Below are 11,890 nucleotides of genomic sequence, written 5' to 3' on the forward strand. Positions count from 1 at the left end.
AAGAACAACATGCGATTAAACTCCAGGGAGCTGGAGTGCTTTACAGCAAGCAAGCAAGAAAAGAGTAACAATACACAACACCACACCAGTGAGCAGGAGGCAAACAATGCCTCCCCCTAGTTTTCCCAGGTTACGTAACCAGCTTCAGAGGGAATTAGAAATAGTGGGGTTTTTTTCTGGGCCTTCCACTGTTTAAAAGCCTGTTTGGCCAACAGGATGTGTTTATTAATGTTCTGTGTATTTTCTGGGATATAAGTACAGCATTTACTTTCAATAAGGGCGCACACCCCACCCTAGGAAGCCACACTTCCACCCAGGAAGCGTCCACGTATGTTTTTATGATCACAGATTAGATGGTATTTCTGATGCGTCTGTAAGGGCAGTGGGCCAAGTCCTGTACTTAAGATTACTCTGAATGGCCATTAGCTGGTTACTCAGGAAATCCTGAATTCCTACACATACTAGATTTCACTGCAATGCCTTTTCAGCCTCAGTGATATTTAATACCATTTTTTCTTGGGGTAGTACTATATTACATTTGTTATTTAACTATTTTCAGGTATTTTTAAAAGGCATTTACATTAATAGCATAGGAAAAGGGTTACATTATTAGTTACTTTTCATGACACAGGGTGCAGCCTGTATAGAATAAACCCCAAAATACAATTAATATCACATTTTCAAGCACGGGTCCCACAAATGTTCTTTTGCCAGTGTACAATTTTTTGTTTATTTACCAGGGTCAGTTTTTAATGTTTTTTTTAGTTAGGAATTTCTGGACTTTGGCAATTTTAGTGGAGTGAGTGTTTCTTTTCTTTTTTTTTTAAAACAGTTGTGGTGCTGCATTCCCAGGGGAGAGGTTACTAGCACATAACCCTGTAATGGTTTTGCTTTTTCTAGAAAAATACAAAGGCACAGTAAATTTGTTAAAGGACAAGGGAGAGGTTACTAGTATTTCACCTTGTACTTTTCCCCTGCTGTCCAGAAAGCACAGAAGGAGAAATAGGCTAGTTATCAGCAGGAGAATTTTTCCGAGGTGGAGGGGTTTTTTTGCAGTGAGAATCTTGGGTCCAAGCAGTTAGTCTTTGGCACTTTACAGCGGTGTTGGTAGTTAGCAGGACTTGGGCCTTTCCAGCATGGAGCCAAAGCAGTCTTTTGTTGGTGGACCTTTACATTAATTTAGTTTTTTGGTTTTAAGGAGTAGCAGGGCTGCTAGGGTCTTCGGGTAGCGCTTTTTTACCTGTGAGAAAAGAAACCTAACACATTTTATTAGTGCCTGGCAGTGTTTTGCAGATTTTTTAGCTGCTTGGGCACATTTAAGCCCCCCCTCCTTTTTTTCTTTTTCCCCCAGTTAATTTATTTTGTTTTTTGTTTTTTTTTTCTTCTTGGCTTTTTTTAACCTGCAAAGGAAACTTCCACTTTTTACTTATACACCTTTTTTCCAAAAATGGACACATAAACATTGTTATTATACAGTACATTAGTTTTATTATTTAATATATGCCACACATACCCTTTTACTAAAATAACCTTATTACAGAACTTTGGAGCAAGAAGCTAGAACAAGCACACCCACTTTGAAGGAGTTTATTCAATTTCAACCTCCTAGTCCAATAGCTTTCCACCATCCCCAGCCCTCCTGGCTAGAAATCTAGGTAGCCAGAAAGATCCCATGTACAATATGGGGAGTGGGTTAACTTTTCATGTCTTGCTTTCAAAGACTGTTGGTATGCAAATTTTAACAACAATTTTTTGCAATTAACAATCTGCCAATGAAGTTTCTTTTTCTTACTTAAGGAAATGTATTAGACTTTAGTATATTACATTTCCTGGTGTTTATTCCAAACACTTTGTATTCCAAGTTGAAATAAAACAAGTATCTGCATTCCAAATTAACCCTTCTGTCTGATTCCAAACCAGACATCCCATGAAAACACTAAACACAACAATTCCGGCCACACAAGACAAAACACCACAAGACAAACATAGAACACAAAACATAATTCCTATTGTTGCCAGTAAATGCATGGTACGTTTGAATGCTTTCAGCTGGCATCAGTTTTTCTCTGATTATCTGAAAGACAAAAAAACAGAGGTCTACCCCTTCTGGGCAGACAATCATTCGCTTAAAAATATACAAGTACCCTTGTTGATTTTTCAGGCAAAAGAGAGAAATTACCCCCCTTCGTTTACATAGGCAGCCCAGGTTTCAGTGGCTCCTACCTTATTCAGCTTAAATAAGTTGAATACAGACTCTTGAATCCAAAGCTATCCACCATATTCTTCTTGAAAAGCGGACATTGTAATTTATTTACAAACATTTCAAAGACACCAAGAACTTTCCTCTTCAGCATTTTCAAAAGTTCAACTGCTGTTCCCCTCCAGCAACTACAGAGTTAACTTCTCACTCTCCTTAAATCACTTGCTTGTCTCCCAACAGCTACTTTTATCAACTCAAATCACCATTTCACATAAGTCCTGGTATTTGAAATCCCCATGCTTACACTTACTGACTCCTTCCTTTCCACTACACCCTCAAAGTTTTCCAACCTGTTTTTCCAATCTCTCTGTCTGTTGCCTGCCCGCCTGGGCCGATCCTGCTTTTCTTGCTGAACCGTCCCTTCCATGGGCACCAACTTGTTCCATTACCATTTAGCTAGGAGGGTGGGCTTCTTAACTAGCCCTCACCCCTCCTGGTCTCTTCCCTTAAACATTCTTACTCACAAGACTACCGAGTCCTTCCTCGTTGAGGCTGTCACCTGGACAAAACACATGGCCCATTGGGCAAAGACCATTTACTTAACATACAATTCAAACCCCTTTAGAGGTTTACCCAGAGACCCATCCATCTGTCTGCTGACACTTAAACAGAAAAGAATTACACAGAGAGCAGAGGAAATTACAGTTTAAGCCAGGCTTTCCCACTTTTATACACTGATCACTACAGGGGACGGACAGAAGGATCTCAATTCGACCTCAGAGCTTCCTCGCACGCATGGCTTCCACTCTGAGGAATTATGAACGAGAGGTTCAGTTCCGCCCACACTTCCTAACGCCCAAACGACAGAGCAGAAAAACAACAGTAACCGGTTAAACAGAACAGAACCAGACCAGATAGCATTTCCTTATCCTATTAGGGCTCACTTTTACTCATGCAGTTCTCAACATATAACACCAACAGTACCAAGCAAAGCAAACATAAAATAACAAGGGTAAAACAAATAGATGGTGTAAATTCTGCAGGGCTCCCCCCCTTCTTAATTGCTCACCCAAACTGTGACAAATTTTCTGTTACCAATCTGTCCCTCATGTCAGGTGATCAGGCTGACACTACAGGATCATTGGGGGAAGATAAAGAAAACACACCATATCACTGAATTTTAAAGCCTCATTAATAAAATAACAGAACAAACAACGGAGAGTGTTGGAACGCTCCCACACCACTCAGGAAAACTTTTGATGCCCCAAGACCTAAGCCCTTTCATACTCACACACGTATGTCCAGACTGGCCACTTCTGTGTATAATGTTCAGAGAAGGGGAGAGAGGTGGACAGGAGATTATCCTGTATACAGCTGTCCAGAATTTCCAAAATGCTTCCACTCTTGGGAGGCTGTCTCTTTACACCTGGAATCTCCTGCGGCGTTTCTTTCAGAGATTCCAGTCCAGTCGGCTGCCTTGTGGCTTCTTTGATGTCACCAAGCCACACCGGCTCCGGGGTCACAAAAGCACACTGTTGGATCTTACTGGACAGTTAAGTTTGCAAATGTAATCTCAGTTCTGTAACTTTATATTGCCTTTGGTTCGCCTTTGTCAATTTTCCTTTTTCCACAGCCAGCTGGGGCCGAAAGCAGTTTTTCTTTGTACTTAGCATAGTCTGCGTTGATTCTTAACCTTGAAACGCAGAGCAACTTTTTATCTCTGGGCCAAGCTGAATTTCAAATTAACCCGTTCCTTTCCTCAATAGACAAATTGCTCACACTGTCAGAGGCTTTTTTGGTGATTAAACGCTCCTCTTAGATGTATGATCTTATCTAGCTTGAAATACCTTCTAGTGGGCATTGTTTAGATGGATTTGCACGCGTGTAAATATTCCAATTCTTTAAATACCTGCAGGTTGTTGAACCATAATGTACGTACATGTAAAATGCTGGGGTACCCTTAGGGGGTGAGCTGGAATGTTTAGACTGTCCCCCCACCCATTTTCCACTTACACACACAGGGAGGGTGCCCTGTCCGCGCTAGCGGCTCATAAACTAAGGATTTTTCCCTACAGGGTACTCACACAGGAGAGGCTAACGAGGATGGCCACGACCCTCCTACACTCCCTTCAGCAAAGAGCGTCGGCTAGTCTCTGGGAGATACGGCGCCGCTTACTCTGATTGCATCCAGTGAGATGATCAGACTGTCAGTAGCCCACACGGAAAGGAAAGGGGAGGGAAGATAGGTACACACACTCCTAGACCCAGGTAGCTTCCTCACCGGACGATGCCAGGCCAAGTCAGCCCACCATGGGTCGGACCTCCTAAAGATCCACTAGTTACTGGGCTTGCGTTAGAGTAGTCCTGGTCACGAGCTTTCGCTTCACAGGGTACTCTGGGGCGTCTTCCTGGGTAACAGTCACTCACACTGGCCCCAGACCATTCTGCATCTGATCTTGCTTTTTAGCTACAACAGGGAGAGAGTGCACTAGGACATAGGGTCTCCCCTTCTAGATAGGTCCCTCCTTTGTCCCTGCACTATCCCTAACCTGCTTTTGAATCCTTGCACTCCACCAGACAGGGGGAAAGAACAGGAGCTACGGTGGGGATTTTTACAAGAGCTCTCCATACAAACAGCTTCAGAAGCTACCTGTTCGCTGACAAAACAGGAGTAGTTGAAGGATCGTGTTAGAATTAAGTGATCCTTTCCGGTGGCCACCTTTTTCTGACCTCTAGTTGATCTGAGGCCAGTCTACTGTACAAAACCTTTTTAGTTTGCTTTTAGTTAGTGGATCTGATCCAAACACTTCCCAGTTCACTAGAATGCATTCTAAGGGTGTACACCATATGCCCCTACCATGTACTCTGTTCCTGCCCCATATCTCTAGGGTGACACTGGGCGTACCCCAGGTCCTAACAGGCAAAAAAGTCCAGACCACTGGACTGTCCTACCAGATCCACTGGACAAAGGTTCTGCACCGTGCCGCGCCCTTATTCCAAGGGACCGGTTCTGCACCGTCGCCCGCAGCTGTTTCTCCACTGTCAGAGCGCGTTGCACCGTTGTGCCCTCCGGGGTCGACCAAACCACGTCTCCACCGAGGCCCCCGATGAAATCACGGGTGCGCACTGGGCGTCGGTCGTTGCCGCGGTCTGTCGGCCGCCGAGAGGGGTCCGGGCAAGGCAGATTTTAGCCTCAAGTGCCCACCCAGGGACGCCAAAACTGTTGTGGGCACATAGACTGCGTGAGGCAAACAACAGTGGTCCGTGCCCGGTGTGCTTCAGCGCCAATAAACACACCAGTGGGAGAAAGCAAGCACAAGTTTATTTGAGATCTCAAAGTGGTGCTGGGAGACTTGACATGCCTCAAATCCAGCACCCTAAAACAAGCAGTCTGTTCCTTTATATCCATGAGAACTTTTCTCGCTGACAAGCAAGCCCCCGTTTCCCCTCCCTCTTCTGTCTGGCTGCAGCATTTCTTTTCTCACACACACTTCTTCTTCCCCCCCCTCCTCCTCTTCCCCTGTAGCAGTTACATAAGCGCAGGTGCATTAAGTAAACTTGGCCGCGGCAGCTCGTTAGTAAGTTTTCCTTCTGCAAGTTAATCTTGTCCTTCTGCTAAAGTGCACAGGCCTCATTATTTTTGCTCCATACCAGTTAGAAGCCTTGCAACTGATAACGGCTGTTACACCAGGCCTTTTGTTTATTTATTGGCCTACTAGGTCAATTAGAGTTTAACATGGACGGACTCTTGCTCATGAGAGGCCTAAGGGAAAACTCCATATTCTTATAGCCTTTACCTTTTAAAATTACTTAGAATAATGCTTAGTGACACTTAGTGGCCTCAACAACACCATCCTGGCCCTTTCCAGACTCTGCCACACACCCCTATCTGCCTGCAGAGCGCTGCCACATCAGATCTGGGCTAGAAGTGGGGTCCCTCTCCCAGGGAGCAGCTTCCACACCCTCTGTGAGGGGAGAACCAGGTGAGGATGTCCTGGCAATAGGGGCCCCATTCCCTGATGGAGGAAGCGGGCTCTGAAGTGTTCCCAGCCAAGCCACAGGGGGCTGGAGGCCCCCTCACCCAGAGAGTAGAAGAAGCTGCAGAGAACAGAGCTGCTAGAGGGCAGCTGCCAGGCTGCTACCAGCTCCCTGGGCAGGGCTTTGGCCTGATGGCGGCCAGGTTGGCGGCACCTGGGTCTTGAATCACTTCATGCGGGCGCTTTGTTAAAACAGCCGAAGGGGGCCTGAATTCCTGACTGAGCGAAGTGAGGCCAGACCCTCGACAGAAGGGCATTTCTCAGCCTGTCCACCTGTATCGCAAGCATTTCTGCACCCTGCCGCCAGGCTGCTCCAAAACAATCTGCCCCGTGGCTCCCAGCTCAGGCTCAGAAAGCCAGCCCAGGAGGGCTGCCTGGACATGCTCTGTCCTCTAGGTGGTTCTGCCACCCCGCTGCTTGGACCCCAGCTGCAGCCACATCTGGATCCTCTGGCCTTCTTCACCTGTAACTAGTCCCACACACCACAGCTCTATGACAGCAGCTGTTGTTGGGGGCTGGGGAGCATGCGTTCCCTCTGGCCCCTTGGCCCAGCAGCCTTTCAGCTTCCTTTGAGATGACTGGTGCATGTTGGGCATTGACTAGGGCTCCCAGCCGCTACAAATAAATACAAATAGGGTGTTATATTGATTAATAACCATCACCCAAACGATCTGGTTAATCTATCCCCCAACCCCGCTATGTAGCCCCAGTCCTGTTAGTATCGCAGCCTTCCTGGGTGTGCAAAGGTAGAGGCGCTGTCTGCAGCTGTATTGCATGGCATGTTTCTGCTCATCCCTGCAGGGTGAAGGGTTTGCTCTGCCTGCGGCCCATTGGGTTCGGGCTGGTCCTCCCAATGGCTTGGGTCGCTCTGCTCGAGGCAGGCATTTTGGGGCAGCGGGTGGTACGTAACTAGCCTCGCAAACAGCCCCGGCTGGCTGGAAGCGTAGCCCCATTCGCAGGCCCCCGCCAGCACGGCAAGTGTTGTGAAGGGCCGAGGTTCTAAAGGCAGCATTACTGATCATGCCCGTGTAGGCTGGAGCCAAGACACGCCAGGCTGGGTTCAATAGGCGGCTGAGTCACCGCAAGCGGGGAGCAGGGGAACGTTTCTGACACGTCCTAGCTGGGTCTGCTCTGGGACTCCCACCAGAGAATGACCGACTCTGCAGGGTCCTGGCTGGGTCCCGAGGCTGAGCCTCCCCCAGCGCCCCATCCCCGAGGGGCAGCCAGAGGCAGCCATAGTGCAGTCTGATGGACAGTCAACATACAGCATGAGCCCTGGGGCCTGCCGCCTACCTGAGGAGACCTGCTGACCTGCGGGGTGCACGGCACGGGGTCTGGGCGAGGAAGCGCTCAGGGGCATGGGGAGCCAGGCAGCCTCTGCCACTCAGGAGACACTGTGTGGTGCTGAGCAAGTTCTGAGGAGCCCTCCCGCCCCCACTGCATGTTCTGGACCCCCCATGAGGCCGCTGACCCGGACGCTCTTTCGCAGCCTGCTGGCCTCACTTCTCGCCCAGCCTGCCAGGGAGCTGTGGCCAGAAGCTGGGGCAGTGCTGGGGCGACAAGGCGGAGACGTCGGCCCAGCAGACGGAGCCCTGCGAGGGCCAGGGAGGCTGCGGGAGCCTTTGGCAGCCTGGTCCAGGTCTGCGCTGTAACCGAGCAGGCTGCAGCTGGGGGAACAACGGGCCCTATCCTGCTCTCCTCCACACACAGATTGTGGGGGTGCTGCAGGGCCATGCCCCACACCCTGAGCAGGGGGCAAAAGAAAGCTCCTGTTTCCACCCTCCAGAAATTTCACAAACAGCATTAAAACCAGGCTCACAATCCCACTGGCTGCATAGCCCCATGGCTGAGGACCTCGCCCGCTGTGGCCCCAGGGTGAAAGCTGGCAGGCTGTGTGGTGCTGACACTTGTTGGCTTCACCCTCCAGTGACCAGCGTTGGGTCACAGGGCCCAGGCAGCTCCTTACATTGGACTCCAGAGGCAGGTGCCTAACCTAGGAGTGGATTGAGTTCTCACACAGCTCAGACTGAATGCCCTGGGTCCCCTGCCAGCGAGCGCTGGGCTGGGCTCTCAGCTGTCCTAGCATGCTCTGGGCTGGGTCCTGCTCTGTCCCAGTGTCCTGCATCCCAGCGAGCGCTGGGCTGGGATCTCAGCTGTCCCAGCATGCTCTGGGCTGGGTCCTGCTCCTTCCCAGTGTCCTGCATCCCAGCATGCTCTAGGCTGCGTTCTGCTCTGTTCCAGCAGGCTCTGGGCTGGGCTCGCTGTCATCCCAGCATGCTCTGGGCTGGGTCCTGCTCCGTCCCAGTGTGCTGCATTCCAGCGAGCTCTGGGCTGGGCTCTTTGCCATCCCAGCATGCTCTGGGCTGGGTCCTGCTCTGTCCCAGCATGCTCTGGGCTGGGCTCTTCACTGCATGGGGTGGAAAGCGCTGTTCCAATGTCCCAGCTGCACTCTCCTGGGGATGCACCACAAGGCCGCGCTCAGCCATGCTTCCAGGACCATGCGTGGCATTGCCACTCACCAGCTCTGACCGTGTTCTTGCAGCGACGGGACTGGGCTGGGCTGGAGCCCATCTGGTCACTGCACAAGAAGTTGCAACCTGTTGATATATCTGAGCTGAACAAGCAATCGGAGCTGCTGTAGGAGAAGCGCACCCTCTCTCTCTCTCTCTCCACTCCCCATAGCACTCCGTACTTGCAGCAGGGTGGGGGAGTGAGGAGCCCAGCACCCAGGGTGGCCCTGCCCCCTCACCATCTCCGGTGAGCCACGGGAACAGGACATGAACTCTGCTTCTTCTCCTCCCTCCTCGCAGCCCCTGGTCTGGGAAGGGACAGAGGAGGATGAAGAACCCCAGGGGCTGCCCCCCGCAGCCTGGAAGTGGGAGGATACCCTGCTGCGGCCACCCTTTTCCCAGGCTTTGGAGAGGGGAGTGAAGAGCCCCAAGCGGCCGGACAGCTGAATTGATGAGGGGCTGAGGAGGGCAGCCGTGGGGTGAACGGAGCCAAGGTCTCCCAGCTCCAGCCCCTCCCCACAGACCCAGCTCACTGCTGAGCAGTGCTGCTGCCTGGACTGCAGCGCTTGGTGCTGGGAAGAGGCCTATGGTGCAGGGTGCTCAGCCTGACACCACTCACCAGCACAGCATCCCCTGGGGGTACTGCCGGTCTTTGGGTCAGGCCCTGGAACCTGCGGGAATGGTCTGCAGACTCTCAGGAATTTCTCCTGCAACCAAGCCAGCCCCCTCCCTGCATTCCACAGCAGCACAGAAGGATCTGCTCCTCTCAGGGCCTTTGGGGCCTGATCCAAAGCTGGCTGGACTTAGTGGAAAGACTTGGCCCTGCCATGCACAATGCCTGGATCCAGGGATGTGCCCTGTTCCAAATCCCCAGCCTCCTAATCCCTCGAAGTGCTGAACGGGGCCAACTCTGCTCTGCCGTGCTAGTGCAAATCCAATGGGTGGAGTTACTCCTGATTTACTCCGGGCTAACAAGAGCAGAGTCTTGTACCTTTGAGAAGTGAGCTGGAACAGTAGCCTGTCACTGTCATTTGTAAGGGGTTTCCTGGTCCTGCATGCAGGCTAGAGGACAATCAATGTGCAGCCAGCTGGCCTAGGGTAAAGATGGGGTGAGTTGTGCCTCTCTGTTCCAGGGAGCAGTCTGCTTTGTCTCTCTCTGTTTTTAGTTCTTGTGTGTTAACATTCTGAATTCTAGGAAATAAAGTCGTGGTATGTTGCAGCCTTCCAGCAAGAGTAGTTATGTTTTCATCTAACACGTGTATGTGCTGTGAAACATAACAAGTCTGGCCCTACATCTTCCAGCTGCCGGTTGGAACCAACTCTGGCAGTCGACTGCAAAGGCAGAGGGGAAGCACTTGGGAGGGATTTGCCCTGGCTCTGATTGCCTTGCAGGAGCTAACGAGTGTGCCAAGCAGGCAGCAATGGGTGGCTCCTGAGCGCTTTGTTATGCTCTTCAGACCCAGGCTCAGGCTTGGTCCCAACAGCTCCCAGTTGATCTTCCACTGGATAAGGTTGCACTTTAGGCAGCCATCCATGCAGGTGCAATTAGCCCTGCCTCTCCCCTGGCTGCTCCCACCTCCAGCCTCTCGGGCTAGTGGAAGAGTGGGCAGCCCCGACCTGCAGGCACCCCATGCAGAGACTGAGCTCATCTCTTTTCTCTAGCTTTCTCTCCTGTTCTTTCTCTCTCAGTAGTGCCAGGAGCAACAGGAACAGATGCTGGGCCACATTCTCAGCGGGGGCGAAGCGCCAATGAAGAGAGGCTGATTTACACTGGCTGAGGATCTGGTCCTTGGTGGGCGCGGGTGGCAAGCAGCCATGCCATGTAGGGAGGATGGGGGTCCATAGCTGGGGATGGATTGGGGGTTGGAAAGGTCCTGCTGCCTCGGGCCAGGGCCCTGCCTGCCTGCTGCACCCCAGCAAATCCAAACAAAATCTCAGCCGTGAGGTTGGTTTTGCTGTGTTTATTTGTGTCATTGACACGCTCTAATGCTCTGCCCCAGCATCACCAGCACCTAGTGGCCAGAACAGCGCCTCACCATGGCCACCAGCCCAGCATCCATGCTAAGCAAAGGGGCACACACCCAGGAACCAATGGCCTGCCCTCTGGCTGTGCCAGCCTCTGGGCAGCATCTTCAGCACCATAACAAAGGCAGGGAGGAAAAGTCCCAACAAGCAGGGACTGAGGGGGGCGGAGGACACTCAGCACCAAGGGGTGTGTGTCTGTGAGGGACAGACAGCAAGAGAATGGCAGCACTTGTGTTCAGCTAGCATGCCTGTCTCTCCAGGGCAGGATCTGTCTCTGCAGCCATCTTCTGTGCACCCATCCCTGTAGCCTAGTGCAGCGCTTCCCAGCTTTTTCTCATTGGTGGATCCCTTTGGAAATTTCTAATGGAGGAGCGGCCCCTTTGGAAATCTGTTGTCTGTCTATATAGCTGAATTTGGATCAGTCTAAAGACAGAATTCAACAGGTAACGTTGCATGTGCAGGTCAAGGCATTTGAGGCAGCGTCAGAAAGGGCGCTAAACTTTTGGCTTCTATGGTACGGCCAAGATTTTGGGGTTTGGCCTTTAAGTGGGGTGTGTGTGTGCGTACTTTTGATTTCTCGGATAAACAGAATGTCTTTTCTGGGATGTCACCTGTTGTGGATCCTTTAGACATCGTCTGCGGACCCTAGATTGAAAACCACTGGCCTGGTAGTGTGCCTATCTGTCTATCCATCCCCACCCCCATCCACACCCCTCTACACCCCCTCATTCATCACCCCCTTCACCCCCAAACGCATCCACTCTATCCAGCCATCCCTCTCCATCCCTAACCACTCCCACCCCATACACACCTCTCTACCACCCATCCCCCTCATCCATCCCACCCCCATACACACCCCTCTACCACCCATCCCCCTCATCCATCCCACCCCCATACACACCCCTCTACCCACCCATCCCTACATCCACCCCCAAACACATCCCCTCTATCCAGCCATCCCTCCCCATCCATAACCACTCCCACCCCATACACACCCCTCTACCACGCATCCCCCTCATCCATCCCACCCCCATACACACCCCTCTACCCACCCATCCCTACATCCATCCCACCCCCATACACACCCCTCTACCTCCCCATCCCCCTCATCCATCCCA

At 51.3% G+C, this 11,890-nt stretch overlaps 1 long non-coding RNA gene across 1 annotated transcript; it reads right to left on the reverse strand.

Annotated features, from left to right (window-relative positions):
* Positions 1 to 1,348: 1,348 nt before the first annotated feature.
* LOC142047179 (uncharacterized) lies at positions 1,349 to 6,042 on the reverse strand. Its single transcript, XR_012656348.1, has 2 exons — positions 2,300 to 6,042; positions 1,349 to 2,183 (listed from the first exon to the last, which is right to left on the reverse strand). It is a non-coding gene; the product is annotated as an uncharacterized LOC142047179 (long non-coding RNA).
* Between the last annotated feature and the right edge of the window lie 5,848 nt (positions 6,043 to 11,890).

The sequence above is a fragment of the Chelonoidis abingdonii genome, chromosome 8 (genome assembly GCF_003597395.2).
Source record: "Chelonoidis abingdonii isolate Lonesome George chromosome 8, CheloAbing_2.0, whole genome shotgun sequence".
Taxonomy (NCBI): Eukaryota; Metazoa; Chordata; order Testudines; family Testudinidae; genus Chelonoidis; species Chelonoidis abingdonii.